This window comes from Arachis hypogaea, chromosome 14 (genome assembly GCF_003086295.3).
Source record: "Arachis hypogaea cultivar Tifrunner chromosome 14, arahy.Tifrunner.gnm2.J5K5, whole genome shotgun sequence".
Taxonomy (NCBI): Eukaryota; Viridiplantae; Streptophyta; class Magnoliopsida; order Fabales; family Fabaceae; genus Arachis; species Arachis hypogaea.
This window is the reverse complement of record NC_092049.1, coordinates 9,767,662-9,785,164: the sequence shown is the minus strand read 5'-3', so window position 1 is coordinate 9,785,164 and position 17,503 is coordinate 9,767,662. Positions and strand designations below refer to the sequence as shown.

At 38.2% G+C, this 17,503-nt stretch overlaps 1 long non-coding RNA gene and 2 pseudogenes across 1 annotated transcript; 1 reads left to right on the top strand and 2 right to left on the bottom strand.

Moving 5' to 3' along the window:
* Positions 1 to 7,295: 7,295 nt before the first annotated feature.
* On the bottom strand, positions 7,296 to 8,135 carry LOC112742204 (arogenate dehydrogenase 1, chloroplastic-like; annotated as a pseudogene).
* Positions 8,136 to 8,181: 46 nt separating this feature from the next.
* LOC112742203 (arogenate dehydrogenase 2, chloroplastic-like) lies at positions 8,182 to 9,177 on the bottom strand (annotated as a pseudogene).
* A 4,159-nt stretch (positions 9,178 to 13,336) lies between these two features.
* On the top strand, positions 13,337 to 15,560 carry LOC112741433 (uncharacterized). Its single transcript, XR_003171475.3, has 4 exons — positions 13,337 to 14,682; positions 14,817 to 14,885; positions 15,000 to 15,050; positions 15,360 to 15,560. It is a non-coding gene; the product is annotated as an uncharacterized lncRNA (long non-coding RNA).
* Positions 15,561 to 17,503: the final 1,943 nt, after the last annotated feature.

Genomic DNA, 17,503 nt, shown 5'->3' with positions numbered 1-17,503 from the left:
ACCAAAGAGGACGCAGCTGGCGTCATCTCAGGACATGACGATCCCATGGTCATCACTATCATATTAGCCAACACTAATCTCCACCGCACATTGGTGCACTAGGGAAGCTCAGCTGACATACTGTTCAAAACCACCTTCGACAAACTCGGCCTAGAAGAAAAAGAGCTCAGAGCTTATCCAAACAACCTATTTGGGCTGGGAGACACTCCAATCCAACCACTTAGATACATCTCCCTGCACACCACCTTTGGAAAAGGAAATCGGTCAAGGACAATCAACATAGACTACATAGTGGTTGACGTGAGTACGGCCTACAATGCCCTGATAGGTCGGACAACGCTAAATCAACTCGGCGCAGTAGTCTCGACTCCACATCTGTGCATGAAGTTTCCAACCACAGAAGGAATTGCTACAATAAGAGCAGACCAGAAGACAGCGCGTCGCTGTTACAACGAAAGTATGAACCTAAGGGGCAAAGGAGAAGAGATCCACACCATTGAACTCGGGAGAGTTCGAGGGCGGGAAGAACTTCGCCCACAGCCTGAAGGCGAGACAAAAAAAGTCCAAATTGAAAATACTTCAGAAAAAACAACTAATATTGGCACAATCCTAAAAGAAGACATAAAGGAGTCCCTCATACAGTTCTTGAGGGACAATGTCGACCTCTTTGCATGGAAAGCCGCAGACATGCTGGGCATAGACCCTAAGTTAATGTGCCACAAATTGGAAGTTTACCCAGGATCTCGGCCAGTACAGCAGAAATGTAGAAAGCTTAGACCAGAACGATCCCAAGCTGTGGAAGAGCAAGTACAAGCTCTACTAGAAGCAGGATTCATAAGGGAAGTCAAATACCCACTATGGCTAGCTAACGTCGTCTTGGTGAAAAAATCAAATGAGAAGTGGCGGATGTGCACCGACTACACTGGTCTCAACAAAGCCTGCCCAAAAGATCCTTATTCACTCCCAAGTATCGACGCTCTGGTGGATGCCTCCTCCGGATACAAATACCTCTCGTTTATGGACGCCTATTCGGGATACAATCAAATCCCAATGTACCTTCCTGATCAAGAAAAAACCTCATTTTTAACCCCGAAAGCAAACTACTGCTACATCGTCATGCCATTCAGACTAAAAAACGCAGGAGCTACTTATCAAAGATTAATGAATAAGGTCTTCGCAGACCACATCGGAAAAGTCATGGAAGTCTACGTGGACGACATGTTAATAAAGACACAAACTGAAGAGTCGTTACTATCCGACCTCACTCAAGTGTTCAACACTATAAGAAGGCATGACATGCGACTTAACCCTGCAAAATGCACCTTCGCAGTAGAAGCTGGCAAATTCTTGGGTTTTATGCTCACACAGAGAGGAATCGAGGCAAATCCGGATAAATGCCGGGCCATACTCGACATGAAGAGCCCGACTTGTGTCAAAGAAGTACAACAACCCATTGGAAGATTGGCAGCCTTGTCTAGATTTTTAGCTGGATCGGTGATAAAATCTCTCCCCTTCTATGCCACTCTAAGGAAGGGAAAGAGGTTTGAATGGACGATGGAGTACGAGCAGGCCTTCCAAGATTTCAAAAGATTCCTGGGACAACCACCTATTCTAACTCGGCCACGAGAAGGAGAACCACTTATATTGTACCTCGCAGTAGGAAATCAGGCAGTAGCCTCAGCACTAGTCCGAGAAGACGACAGTGGACAACAACCTATATACTTCATCAGCAAAGCACTACAAGGGTCCGAACTGAACTATCAAAAAATAGAAAAACTTTGCCTATACTCTCATACTAACATCTCGACGACTTCGCCCATATTTTCAAGCCCACATCATCAGGGTTCGGACCAACCAGCCCATAAAAGGCATTTTACAGAAAACAGACTTAGCAGGAAGAATCTGGCAATGGGCAGTCGAGTTGTCCAAATTCGACCTTCAGTATGAAGCTCGGACAGCCATCAAATCACAGTATCTGGCCGACTTTATTGCAGAGTTTATAGACACCCCAGAAATCCCTACAAAATGGAATCTCTACGTAGATGGTTCCTCAAACAAAACCGGAAGTGGCGCAGGCGTGATAATAGAAAGCGATCAGGGAACCCAAATCGAACTTTTCCTCAAATTCGGGTTCCCTGCTTCAAACAACCAGGCTGAATATGAGACACTAATAGCTGGTTTAAAGCTGGCTAGGGAGGTGGGAGCTCAAAAGCTTGTCATCTTCAGCGACTCACAAGTAATCACCTCACAAATAACAGGGAACTACCAAGCCAAGGATCCCACCATGAAAAAGTACTTGGACAAAACCAGGGAACAGCTCAGACAATTCGGGGAATACGAGGTCCGCCACATACCTCGGGAACAGAATGCTCGAGCTGATGCACTCTTAAAACTAGCCAGCACCAAACCAGGGAGCAACAATAGAAGCCTCATCCAGGAAATGTTGCAGAACCCGTCAATCTCGGAAGAAGAAAAGGTCCCAGCCATAACAGATCTGGTTCAAGGATGGATGACTCCCATAATTAACTACCTCAAAATAGAAACACTCCCTATGGATAAAACGGAGGCAAAGAGGTTAAAACGGGAGGCACAATACTACACCATCATAAATAATACTCTATACAAGAGAGGGATTTCAACACCACTGTTGAAATGTGTGCCGACTTCCAACACAAAGGAAATTTTAGAAGAAGTACACAGTGGCATCTGTGGCAACCACCTCAGAGCATAGGCTCTTACCAAAAAAGTACTCCGGGCCGGATTCTATTGGCCGACTCTACAAAAAGAAGCAACAGAATTCGTAAAGACATGTCCACCATGTCAGAAACATGCCAAATTTCACATCGCCCCACCAGAGGAGCTTATCAGCGTAACCTCACCTTGGCCAGTCGCAAAATGGGGACTTGACCTTCTCGGTCCTTTCCCTCAAGGATCCAGACAAAGTCAAATTCCTCATCATGGGGGTAGATTATTTCACAAAATGGATTGAAGCGGAACCCCTAGCTAATGCCACTGCTCAAAGAAGTCGAAAATTCCTATATAGAAATATTGTCACAAGGTTTGGGGTTCCATACTCCATCACCACAGACAATGGCACTCAATTTATAGATGCAGGCTTCAGAAAATTGGTGGCCGATTTGAACATAAAACACCAATTCACATCCGTAGAACACTCCCAGGCCAATGGACAAGCAGAAGCTGCTAACAAAGTCATACTAGCCGGGTTAAAACTGAGATTACAGGATGCAAAGGGAGCCTGGGCTGAAGAGCTCCCACAAGTCCTATGGGCATATCGGACAACTCCACACTCCACAAGGAAATCACCTTTTCGATTAGCTTACGGAATGGAGGCAATGATCCCAGTGGAGGTCGAAGAAGGATTGCCCAGAGTGATCCACTACAGTGAAGAGGCCAACTCCCAACTTCAAAGGGAATAACTCGACCTACTTCCAGAAATCCGAGAAAGAGCTCGGATCAGGGAAGAGGCATTAAAACGTCGAATGGCTTCAAGATACAATCAAAAGGTAGTGCCACGAAGTTTTGCCGAGAACGATCTCATCCTAATCCGAAATGATATTGGAACAACTCGACCTGGAGAAGGAAAGCTGGCAGCAAACTGGAAAGGACCCTACCGAGTCATAGAAGTACTTGGAAAGGGCTACTACAGGCTGACCAAACTCGAAGGGCGAGAGCTTCCAAGGTCATGGCATGCCTGCAACCTAAGAAGGTATTATAGTTAGAGGTAATAAAGATCTTAGGACAAGGTGCACTCTTTTTCCTGAAAATGTTTTTTAATGAGGCGCCAAACCAAGATCTACAAACTGCCTGACTTAGTGGGAAAACACCCACATGTATATATTTGCATATTTTCTATCTTGAATAATTTTTTTTCAGATTCTCTACAAATCTTCTTTACCAAGATGCATTAATCTGAAACGCAAAATTCATCGCCCGATTATAAAGCTATAGATCGGCAAAAAGTGAAAATCAAACTCACTGCTCGATCAGGATAAAGACCAACAAAAGATGAAAACTGAATTCATCAAAGGTCGACAAATCAAGGATCAAACCCAATTTCTACAAAATCGGCAAAGATGAAAAGCGATGAAAACAGATTAAATGCAAGAAGTTATCGAAAGTGACCCATAGGAAAGGACCTGACGAGGTCTTAAAAAAATGGGTTGCTAAAAAATAACTTAAAAAAGACGGACCGACATGAAGAAGTCAGACCAGTCGACCATAACAGCAAAGTTATAAAAAGTAAATCCCTAGAAAGAGGCCTGGCCAGCCCTAAAAAAGAGGATTACTAGAAATAACTTAGAAGGGACCGACACAATGAAGTCGGCCTCCCACGAAACAAAAAAGTTATAAAAAGTAATCCTTAAAAGAGACCTGACAAAGGTCCAAAAAAGAGGATTACTAGAAATAACTTAGAAGGGACCGACGTAAGGAAGTCGGCCCAAAACAAAAAAGTTATAAAAAGTAATCCCTAAAAGAGACTTGACAAAGGTCCAAAAAAGAGGATTACTAGAAATAACTTAGAAGGGACTGATGTGATGAAGTCAGCCCAAAACAAAAACTTATAACAAGTAATCCCTAAAAGATACCTCACCAAGGTCCAAAAAAGAGGATTACTAGAAATAACTTAGAAGGGACCGACGTGATGAAGTCAGCCCAAAACAAAAAGTTATAACAAGTAATCCCTAAAAGAGACCTCACCAAGGTCCAAAAAAGAAGATTACTAGAAATAACTTAGAGGGAACCGACATGGTGAAGTCATCCCAACGAAATCACACAAGCTACGAAAAGTAATACACAGAAAAGGCCTAACAAAGGTCCAAATAATACGGATTACTAAAAATAGCTTCAGGCCGAGATAGAGAAGTCAGCCGACAAAAGGCACACAAGTTGGACTCAGAAATCTACAAGCTCAAAAGAATCAAGCTACAAGTATGAAAATACGAAGGCAATCGAAAGAGGCTGGAAAACAAGGTTCTAACACCCTGAAGATGCCTAAGAAAATATTAAGCAAAGCAACCAACAAGCAGGAGTAAAGTGGCTATAATAAACAAGACCTAAGAGGCCACCTGAAGTCGACCTCAAAAGGAAGACCACACTCGAGCAGGGGCACTGTTCATACCCTGGGTCGAGCTGTCCGACCCGGGGTGTTTGACGACAAGTCGACCGACCTCTTCAAGTCAGGACTATCCGACCTCTTCTCCAAGAGCTCGGTCAAATCACTACAGAGGCCCAAGAAGGCCCAAATGAAGGAACACAGCCCAAATATAAAGGCAGCCAAAGCCTAGAAAGACAAAGGGCGGTTCCCATAAAGATAAGATGACTTCACAAGATAAGATAAGATAAGATAACTATCTTATCTCCAGAAAGGTCACTTCACACCATTATAAATACACTGGAGCACCCAGGTATAACTCATACTCTGATTCTACAAAATACCTGCTTAATACCTTGCTAACTTAAGCATCGGAGTCCTTTGCAGGTACCACCACCCTCCGGTGACAAAGGATCAGCAGCATAGCCAGTCCAACAAATTGGACACGATAGCTCCGGCCACCACCCACCAGCCGGACACGTCATCTCTGACCAGAACAGAAGATCTCATCCGAGATCGACCTACAGTTTCGGGTAACCATTGGAACAGATATTATTACTAATATTTTTTAATTAAATAAAAATTTTCAAATCCCATAAAGTGGATTTTTTTTCTTCTTGTGAACGTCCTTCTTGATTCATTTGGTATTAATTCTCTCTGTTTCAACTACTACAACTGAGAGATCTTTTTCAATTATGAATATTGTGAAGAATAACTCAGAAACAAAATAAAATATGAATTTCTTGTTAATTGTCTTTTAATTATATTGAAAAAAATTGCTAAAAAATTTGACACAAGTTCTATTATCGATGAATTTTATGATATGAATCGACCACTTTGTTAATAAAAAGTATATACATATTTTTTGTTCTTTAAAATATATTTTCTATCGATATATTTTTGTAATATATTTTATATTATATAATTTTTTGCATAATTTTTTAATATTATATATGTTATTGGCCCATCGTAATATTTTTGTATCTGCCCTAACTGATGAAAGAGATATTGGATAGGTTGACATCTAAGATAATATTGATTGCTTTATTCTCTTGAACATTTAAGGATATTTTAATCTCTTCAAAAGATGAGATTTATAATATAATTAAACTTAATAAAATTAATGCTTATCAAACTTGAATTAATAGTTCACACCAAGTCACCAACAAAACTTAATGACATTATCATTAGTTGTTGTAAATAATAATAATAATAATAATAATAATAATAATAATAATTTATTATTATTATTGTTATTATTATTATTATTATTATTATTATATAGCCAAAATTGAACATAACATATTTGAAATATAATTTATTGAACTAATTAAATAACTTCACCAAATTAAACTTTAGCTTACAATTATCAACTTATAAGTTCATAATATGGAGTGTTTATTATTGATGCCATACAAAATAGTGTAAATTTATAAAATGTTACTTTAAAATTGTACTAATTACAAAAGGGCCAGCCGAATTCATAAGTAATATACTAATGATTTGGACCGTATTAGTTGAAGATCAATTATAATTTAAAAAAATAAAAAAAATTTTAACATTACATTTAAAAAATATTAAAATATCCTTTATATAATAATTTTAAAATTATTAGATATTTCTATAAGAATAATTAATTAAAAAATATTAGATAAATAAATTAAAAAATATTCTCTTTTCACATTATTATGTCATTCAAACTCCGAATAAGGTAAAGACTTTAGCAAAACAGCGTGACCCTTCTCAGTGATCCATGAACGAAATGTATCTCAATTTAATTCAAAAAATTATTACATTTCAATGGTTGTGATTAGCATGTAACATTAGAATCGGTAGGAAAAGCTCTTAATTTAAACAGCAAGTAGCTACTAAACACAAGAATATCTTTGAATACTAAACTCCCGCATCTGAAACTTACTGTGAAAGGTAGGCATCAATAATGGAGCTCAGCCTTTCCCCAAAACCTCGTATTGGACCTGATTGAACAGCTTCCTCCAATTCCAACCAACTTTGGGCCAAATCATTCACATTATGAAATTTTTTGGCATAAATTCATTTGGTGTTTACAGTTTTTGAAAGAGGTGATGACGCATCACTGTTTTTAGATTTCTCTAGCAGTATAGGACCTTTCTGGCAAAGCAAAGACCTGTTTTTCATTTTTAAATTGCTGCTTTTGGTAGATACTATGCAATCAGCTGAAAAGCTGCTTCTTCAATGATTCAAAAGTCAAATGGAATCTTTCTAATTACTCCATGGCACTTAAATTATACAAGAATAAACCTTAGTACAGATCAAAACTATCCCCTACGGTATCTTCTACCAAACTCAACAAAGTTTTGTAACCCTTTGTGCTGATTGGTGTTGTCTCTAACCCCAGTTTTTCTAAACATCTTCCTATTATGTGTATAACAAACTAGGATCCAGCTGCATGCAAATCATGTTCAACACAAGACATTTCAACCATCTGGTATCCTTCACTAGTAAAAATGTCGAGAAACTGATAACATCGCAATATTCTTGATTCTTCATTCCCAATTCTAACTTTGTCATAAACAAGAGGAAGGTTTTTCTACCCATTCTTTCCACTCTCCGGCCCAAACATGGGATGTGTGCAGAGAACATCAAAATCAGGAGGCAAGTGTTGAAGAAAAAGGTTTCTAGGAGACTCTTTGACAGATAATACATCAACAAACAATGTACTTCTCTTCAACCTTTGGAAAGGTAATGATTTAAGAACTTTAACAGTCGAAAGGATGAAAGTGCAGAGTGAGATCACTTCTGGATGCTGCTCACAAAGATCATCTGTGTCGCTGAAATGCGAAACCCCCAAGTCTCGAGCCACATCAGAGTAGTCTGATCTAGAATACGCCAAAACCTCATGACCTTGACTAACTATAGTTTTTGCAAGGAATTGGGCAAAGTTTCCAAAACCAACTATTGCAATCTTGAGCTTTGTGTTCTCATCAAACTGGCTAGAATTTTTTGAAGTAAAACTACTTAGCTGAGCAACATCATTGGATTTGCATTATTAGCATCATTACTCATTAATCATTATCATGTAATAACCCTTTTTCCATCATAAGAACAACATCTTTCGAATTAAATGATTAAGTTGCTTGCTCTCAATCTCAACAAACACGAACACTCTCTAAAACATCAATAGCAAATATTCACACAATGTAACAAAAACCCCTGATATTTTTTCAAGTTCTAAATATCAAATACCTAGAATGCAGCAATGCAGATCATTACGAGTCTGCTGGAGCAGTGCATGGCTGTTACTTCCATGACTGCTGCAAACTTTCACCGTTCTTCATCAACTAATTTCTCACCACATGATGCAACCGTGCAATGAGCTGCTTCCTGAGATCCTCAAACGCCAAATCAAGCTTCTCCAGCATCTCCAAAGAATTCTTATTAAACATGAACAAACCATAATACAAATCAAAGCTATCCCCAGCAGTGTTCTCCACCAATCCCAACAAACTCTCGTATCCTTTCCTATTAATGGGCGTCGACTCTAGCATCAATCCTTCAAGAATCCTTCCAACGGTATGAGTAATTAACTGCGAACCGGCGGCGTAACAGTCATGATCCTCGCAACTCATCTCCACCATCCTGCAACCTTCTCTGACAAACGCATTGAGAAACTTCTCACAACGAGAAATACGGTGCTTCTCATCGAGGATTCGAACCTTCTCGAAGATAAATGGGAGGCCGGTCCATCCGTCACTTGCGGACTTAGGTCCGAACATCGGGTGAGTGCAGAGGACAATTGCGATCTTAAGGTGCTGGGAGACAGTGAACTCCTTGGCGAGCTTTGACTTGTAATCGAAGAGCTGAGCGGTGTCGATGACGCGCACGTGGAGGGATCTGTAGGTGGAGGAAGAGGAATAGGGATTGGATTTGGATAGTAGTGAGAATGTGGATGGGAGGAGAGAGTGACGGTTGAAGATACCTTGGACAGTGTAATATGGGGAGTGGTTGAATGGGGTCGAAGGATTAGGATTGCAATGGAGAGCATGATGGTTTTCATGGCGGTTTTGAGTGGTTAGCTGGAGAGTTCAAAGAGGAACCTATAAAAAAAATTGTAGAAATAGCGGGAGTGTAGCCGTGGCAATGACAAGTTCAATACATGAGTGGACTATTTATAAGAGGACTCAGGAAAAGTGACGAGGATTCTAATCCGGTACAATATGAGTGACAAGTATTCTGAAATGGTTTCTTTTGTCTTTGGCTATTTATAAATAGGACTCAGGAAAAGTTAAGAGAATTCTAACCCAATACAATATATGAGTGATAAGTACTTTGAAATTATTTTTTTTTTTTTTTGTAAAAGACAACAATTTTTTTTATTTGCATGGTACTTCTTATAAAGAGAGAAATTGTTCTTTTGTAAAATCTGAACTCTGAAACTATTTCTTTTGTACATTGACAAAAACATTTTTCTCCATTGGCAGGTATATTACTTCTCACAAGAGAAACATGGACATTGAGTACACATGAGTACTTATATACAACAAGTCTAATACAGCTGGTGAAAGAGATAATGAATAAGTTGACATCTAAGATAATATTGATCGCTTTATTCTTTTAAACATTTAAGAATATTTTAATCTCTTCAAAAGATGAGATTTATAATATAATTAACCTTAACAAAATTAATACTTGTCAAACTTGAATTAATAGTTCATAGAGAATCACCAATTTAAATTATCATTAGTTGTTGTAAACAACAACAACAATAATAATAATAATAATAATAATAATAATAATAATAATAATAATAATAATAATAATATAGCCAAAATTTAGTCAAACATAACACAGTTGAAATATAATTTATTGAACTAATTAAATGATTTCACTAAATTAAACTTTAGCTTACAATCATCAACTCATAAATTTATAATATGGAGTGTTTATTATTGGTACCGTATAAAATAGTGTAAATTTATAAAATGTTACTTTAAAATTGTGCTAATTACAAAAGGGCCAGCTGAATTTATAAGTAATAAATTAATAATTTGGACCGTATTAGTTGAAGATCAATTATAATTTAAAAAAATAAAATATTTTTTAAATTTTAAAAAATATTAAAATACCTTTTATGTAAAAAATTTAAAATTATTGGAATATTTTTATAAGAATAATTAATTAAAAAATATTAGATAAATAAATTAATTTTATATCCAAATTTCATCAAATAATTTTTTTCTTTCTTCCTACGTGTTTCTTTCTTTTCTCCGACTGATTTTTACTGTGGTAATAAACTATTAAATCAATTTTGGTTGAACTTAATTGATTACTAAAAATGACTTAGTTAGGTAGCATTTTTATAATCAAGTCCAATCAAGTTGGTGCAATCCAACGAAAAAATGTGCATATCAGTCCCCACTTCTCTTTTTTCACACTTTTTATATCACAAATTTTTATTAGAAAGTACAAAAATTTATTAAAACATTAATTTTTGAAGCATAACAAAAAAAATTCATATAACATAGACTTATCTATAAAAATTTTGACATATAATACAAAAATTTTGTACATAGTACAATTTTTTTTACCAATGTGTTTGGTTAGTTGAGTGAATTAATATTCTGACGGATAAAAAATATAATTGAAAAGATATCATACAGTCTCACTACATGCGAGATTTTTGGATAAAGAATAAGATTGAATAGATATCATTTTCCACGGTAATATGTATCGTAAGGATATTAACAGTAATACCTAAAATGAAAATCTTGGCTCTGAATATTATTTAAACATATCTTCACTAACAGTAATAGCTAATAATTTTAACCAAGGTTTTGAGAACCGGACTGGTCATCAAACTGCTTTAGTTACTGGTTCACTGATTTACTGGTTCAACCGGTCTAATCATGGTTCAATCGGAAAAATCGTTTTAAAATAAAATAATAAATAAATTATAAATAAACATCCTAAAATATAATTATAGTCTGATATATATTTTAAAATATCTTCCAAACTTATACCATGAGACTCGGCCAAATAATCTCCATGACCTAAGAGCAATTAAGAAATCACTAAGAGACCAACAATAACAAACCAACCAATTATAGCAGTTCATAACCCCCCATGCAACATATTAGAGCCAGTGAAATGGTTACCTTTTATTTTTTACCCCATTATGCTTGTAAAGAATACGGTAGTATGGTACATTACATTAATAACAACATTATGGAACCCAAAGTTCCTACATGAATTTTTTATGACCACCAACCAACAATTTAACAAGAACAACGACAGAGAGCCTCATCCCACTAAATGGGATCCATTACATAAATCAAATAACAACATTACATCCTATATGTACTTAGCATATTTAACATAGCCCCGAAACTTAAAGAGAAATTAACACTATAAGATTAATATTAAGACTTGAATGAATAACTTCAAAAAACATTTTTTATGTGATATGTAACTCAAAGATATGTGAAGCTCAAAACAATATCTAAAATTATTTCATAAAACACAATCTCTGAAATTAAGAAACTCTTCATTTGGGCAAAGAAAACCTAACCACAGCAGGTGCAGCTTGAATTGCTGAATCAAAAACTTCATGTAATGTTTGCTCACTTTTCCCAAAATACTGGGTAACAATTTTAGGTCCATTTATATGGAAAAATTTACCCCAACATCATGAGCACATAATTGAGCCAAGGAAGTCCTCCCTGTACTAGGTGGACCATGTAGAAGGACTCCTCTTGTGATACGTAAACCAAATCATGAAGACAATCACCATCTAAGCATAATTAAGTCACAAAACAGTGAAGCACAAACACAAACACACACAAAACAACAGCAATTCAATTTCCAGCAGCACATCACTTTGCAAAGCAATCACAAAACACAAAACATCAGCACAACAACAGCACAACAGAAAACAGTAAAGTAAAACACAACACAGCAAAATCAACAGAACATCAGTAATCCTGATCAATAATCAAAAGACATTCAATAATTAATTATCATAAGACCTTCAATAATCAGCGAAATCACCACACACAAAACAGGAACAGAACAGAACCAGAGCTCATCAGTAATCAAATAATCATTCAAAAAAATTAACATAAAAAATCAAATAATCAGTAATCAAAGAAGAGAGCAGGGGTTGCAGACTTTTACAACGGCACGAGAGAGCAGCCCTGCGTGCGACGGACGATGGCAGTGGCTCGACGGACAGACGAACAACGGCTGAGTCTAGGGTTTTTAACTTTTTCTTTGGTTGAGAGGACTTGAGTTCTGGAGAGTAGAGAAGGAGAGAAGGGGGCAAGGGGCTCTCAGCGCTACCAAAGCTTTGTTTATTTTTTCTGGGTTGTAAACGAAACGGCGACGAGACGACGGCGAGCTGCTCCAAGGCTTGAACAGAGAAGCTAGGGATGGGGATGACGTGCCGCGCTAGAATAGAGGTCCTGGGTTTTGGCTCGGGAAAGGAGGAACCCGCGGAGGTGCTGACAACCACGCACGACGGTAGTAGAATCGTTGAGGAGGAGGCTAGGGTCTTGGTTTGTCAGTATTGTGAACTTTGCTTCATAAGGGGATGAGATGAGTGTGGCATTCGCGAATGAGAGAGGGGTGTTGGGGGAAGGGGGTGACCGGGTGAGAGTGACGTGTTGGTTTTCCTTTTTTTCTTTTTTCCAAAAAACTCTAAACGGCGTCGTTTTTAAGGAACCGGTCGGTTTTCGGTTCGACCCAACCGGCCGGTTCTCGGCCGGTTCAATAATTTTTAAACGGTTCTTGACAAAGTGGTTATAGACAGTGGATCGGTCCATTTTTTGTTGTCAGTTCCCGGTTGAACCGGTTCAACTGGTCGGTCCGATCCGGTCCAATTTTCAGAATATTGGTTTTGATGCTGAAGGGGGAGAACCGGAGCTTTAAAAACCCGTTCGGTTCAGCCGGTTCACCGATTAACCGACGGTTCGACCAGTGTTTTAACCGATTTTTTGCCAAACGGTTTTGGGAGTTAACCGAACCGGCTAGATGACCGGTTCGCGGTTAACCCGGTCGAACCGGTCGGTCCGGTCCGGTTTTCATAACCTTGTTTAGAACACACACAATAACACTGTAATTTACTAAATTTGCAACTGCAATAGCTTTCAATGACATAAATGAACATCATTCTCCAACAAAACTAAAATAAATTCAACCCTTTTCCCTTTACAGATTACAATTATGAAAAATGAATTAATAATGATCAGAATTCATATATTCAGAGCTCAGACTATCACAGAACAACTAAAGAATGCAGTAAGCCAGTAACAAACTCAAGTAACAACAATGAAATTTTTCTTATAAAATATACCTGAATGGAGCAGAGAAGCGGCGCAATCGTGCAGGTAGAGAAGCGGCGTAGTCGTGCAGGGAGAGAAGCGGCGCAGTCGTGCAGGGACGTCCGGATGTGTGCGGTTGTGCACAAATGAACAACGGCAGAGGACACAACGAACGGTGCCAGAGACTTGACATGCATCAAAGCAGAATAGAGAGCGAGACTGCGAGAGTACGGAGAAGCAGAGCAGAAAGTAGAGAGCGACGTGCAGCTGTGTGCGTAACCGAGCAAACGAAGGAGATGCAGGTGACCGGCAGCGAATGGCGGACGGCAGAGGTCAAATCATTGAGAGAGTGAGAGTGAGAGAAGAGTGAGTGACCGAGCCAATTAGGAAAGTGGCGCCCTTTAATCCCCAAGTATGCTTGGCAACGTCCGATACAAAGCGACCGATTAGAACAACGGGTGGCAAATTGGGTAATTTGTAAAGGAAAAGTTCGATTGTAGAATCAAAAAGTTCAAAATTTACAGAAAAGGAAGAGAGAAAAAGAAAAAGAAGAAGAACGAATTACAGTTCGGGCGGAACAAAAGAAAGTGCAGTTGTTGTGTGACGAACGGAGATGGACAAGTTGGAAATCGAATATCCTTCGCCTTTCTCTCTCTTTTTCTATTTCTGTCTCAGAAAATAACAATTATCGTGCGTTCCTCCAGGCTCCACACCATAAAAATCCTATCTAGGTCGCACTACTGTACAGATGTAAGCTCATACAGATTTACAGATATTCCATTTCCGTGCATTTGCTGTTGACGCGTGTTGTCTTCCTTTTGCAGAATGGAGCAGGTTGTCAGCAAGCTGCGGGCGCTCATGGGATGGTCGGCCGAGCCGAGTTGGTAGCGTGAATTGGCACGGGATCTCATTGTGCTGGGTTCCGTAGGTGCCTGCTTCGCAAGTTGGGCCTTATTGGTCGTTCCAAAAAAGAAATAGATGAAACGGATGCAGGTCGAGTCTTCAAGTCACTCTTCTCCTCTCGTGAAAGCAAACCCGAGCTTCCTCCAACGCGACCGCCACCTCTGGTCTTGTCACTGTGGCTGTCAGTGGCGCTCGAGATCTGCGACTGTTCGTCGTGGTCAAGGTCATCTCCCCATTCGCCAATCACCATTCTTCATCATAGTCGCATAGTGGTGCTGCCCCGACCCATCATCGTGATTACTGTGTTCAGTAGCGCTCTGCCCGCCGTCCCTCATCGTGCTCGTCGTCCGCCGTGCTTGTGAGTCGAAGGTAAGAGCTGCTCTGCCCACTGATTGATTAGCTTTGGCATCTGGTAACTGAATTCATCGGGTAACCCTTGGAATATACAATTATTTACATAGATTGGAATATACAATTATAAGTTGACATCTATATCCTTGTAGGGTCCCTTGAATTCTATGGCTCCTAGCCATGATGGGTTTTTTGGAACTCAGCAAAGCATTCATGGGCTGGTAGAGTACTTTCTGTTTTTTTTTTTAATTTTCAATGAAATTGTTTGGAAGTTAATGTCTAAACTAACTTTAACATGATAGCTTTTTGCTGATTTTTTTCATTGGTTCATGTAGGGAGGGCAACTGGAATTCCACCCTGCCACTTCTTTCGGATATAGCCTTCAGGTTTGTTCATGGAATGTGCTATGTTCTAATATTTTGAAATTGGAATTACAAATTGTTTTTTATTTATTTTGTTTTTGGAATTGGATCATGATAGCATGTGATATATCATATAAGTAGCCAAGTTAATGTATGATAGCATAGTTAGTATATAGTGATATGGTGTTAGAGATGAACTTGTCAACAATATAACAAGCAATGGTGAAACTTGTTAGTGTTACATAATGTAATCTTGCTAGTACATAGTACTTAAATTTTCACCCTGTTGTAGTGTTTGATGGTTACATGGTTATTGTTTGAATCTTTGTGCAGATTGAAGGTTGTGGTAGGCTTAGAGAAGGGGGGGTTGAATCTATGCCTTCTTTTTGAGTTGCTGTTATGACCCTTTTAAAACAAACTTTCAATTCTGATTCTGTTTGTACTCAGCAGCGGAAATTTATGAGACAATTTATTTTTGTCTCATGAATATTAGAAAACAGAACACAGCAGAGAAGAGAAAAGCTAACACCAGCATGTATCCTGGTTCAGTTGCCTTGTGCTATGCAACCTACATCCAGTCTCCTCCACAACAGTGGAAGAATTTTCACTATAGTTAACAGTATTACATACACCAATTTCACAGGATTGACCCAATCCTTTCACACTCAAGTTCTAACCTAACTTGACATTGGCTATGCTAATACCTAACTATTCACTCTTAGTGCTAACCCAACTAAGAAAGGGATACCTCACAGGTACAAGATACAAGACATAAACATACCTAAAGAGATCTGAAAATAACTCTAGCCTTTTCTCTCAAGTGTATTACTTAGCCTTTTTCCACTCATGGCTTTTACTTGAGCTTTCTCACAATGCCTTTTCTCACAAGAAATTACAGAAAGATAAACATAGAAAAGTACATTACAATCTGTAAAATATGAAGGAGATTGACTTCATCAGCAGCCTCTTTGCTATGTGCAAAACCAGATTCGCAAACCTCAGATGCATTTCTTCAGTATTGGCCGAATACTTCTTTGAAAGAAAGCATTATCCAAGTAGAGGAACTTCTTAATAGAACACTGTTCTCACACTCTGGTTTTCTCTCCTTGCTTCTGAATGAACAGAAAATCTTCTTTTATCTCCTTGCATGTTGTTGCTGAGCTGCTCTCCCTAGGTCAACTTCTTGAGCTGTGTGCTTCCAGCTTACCACGTCACTTTTCCAGTTAATCCCCAAATTAGAAATTTGAGTCTGACTTTTTCTTGCTTGACCGAAAGCCTCAGGGAAGCAAAGAAAATTATTTTCAATGGTGAACTCAGATCTGAACCCTTGAGATACTTCTTGGTCCCCAAGAAACAATCTTGACCATTGATGTACAGCAGTGGTGAACAGAGATTACTTTCTTCATTTACCCCAAATTAGGGATTTCCAAGCTGTCTCCTTTTTACTTGACCGAAGACATTTGACATCATAAACAGATGTTTCCAATGGTAAGACCCTATCTCAGCCATTGAAAACTAACTTGGTCCCCAAGATACACTTGTGACCGTGGATACACAGCAAATTAGAGCAGAAATCAACTTTCCTTTGTAACCCATTTTTGGAATGGCAGAGTGTTGGGAAGAAGAGAAGAAAATGAGATGCATGTAGAAGGAAATGAAAATCACCTTTAACTTCTGACCTCTTCTTGATATAGATTGATGATGGGTGATTAGACTTCTATCATTTGCTTAATCTTCTCTTTCTTGCTTCTTTAGTGAATAGCTTAGGGAAGAAGCTCTCTCTTTCTTTTTCTGAGTTCTGACCAAGAGGGGACATGTTAACGTTGCTTTTGGGTGAGAGCAAGATGGAAGAGTTTGAATGAGAGAGTCAACGAACTGGGCTTGGATCGGATCTTTTTTCATTCAGCCTGTTGCCTTGTATTCTTTGTTTCTTTTGGGCTTCTTTTGCATTTTAGCCCACCAGCCTTATTTATATGTTTCTCTCATTCACTTGGACTGCTGCTGCATTATATTTATTTTTGGCCTACAACATATCATCATAAATAATCAGCAGCATATAATTATAAATAATTAATATTTAATTATTTATTTTGCCCAATAAAATAATATTTGTCATCACTAATTAATTTAGTTAATTTCTTAACTCAACAATCTCCCCCTTGATGACAAACATATTTAAGCAATAACCAAAAGGAATTGAATTTTAGTAAAGTTAGAAAACTTTGATGTTTCTTACTTTAGTGTTGCTCCCCCTTTCTTTTTCAAAGTTAACTCCCCTTGAATTTGTACTCTTCTTTTCTTTCTTGTTTGCATTTACTTATAGAGAGCACCATAAAGAGATACACAAAAATATTTTGACTAAGGGAGTTTAAACAATCAACACTACAAATTTAGCCCAATTCTCAACATATTATGTCAGTAGCAAAATCAAAGTATCAAGATTAATCAAGGGCAAGCCAACAACATATCAAAGCAAG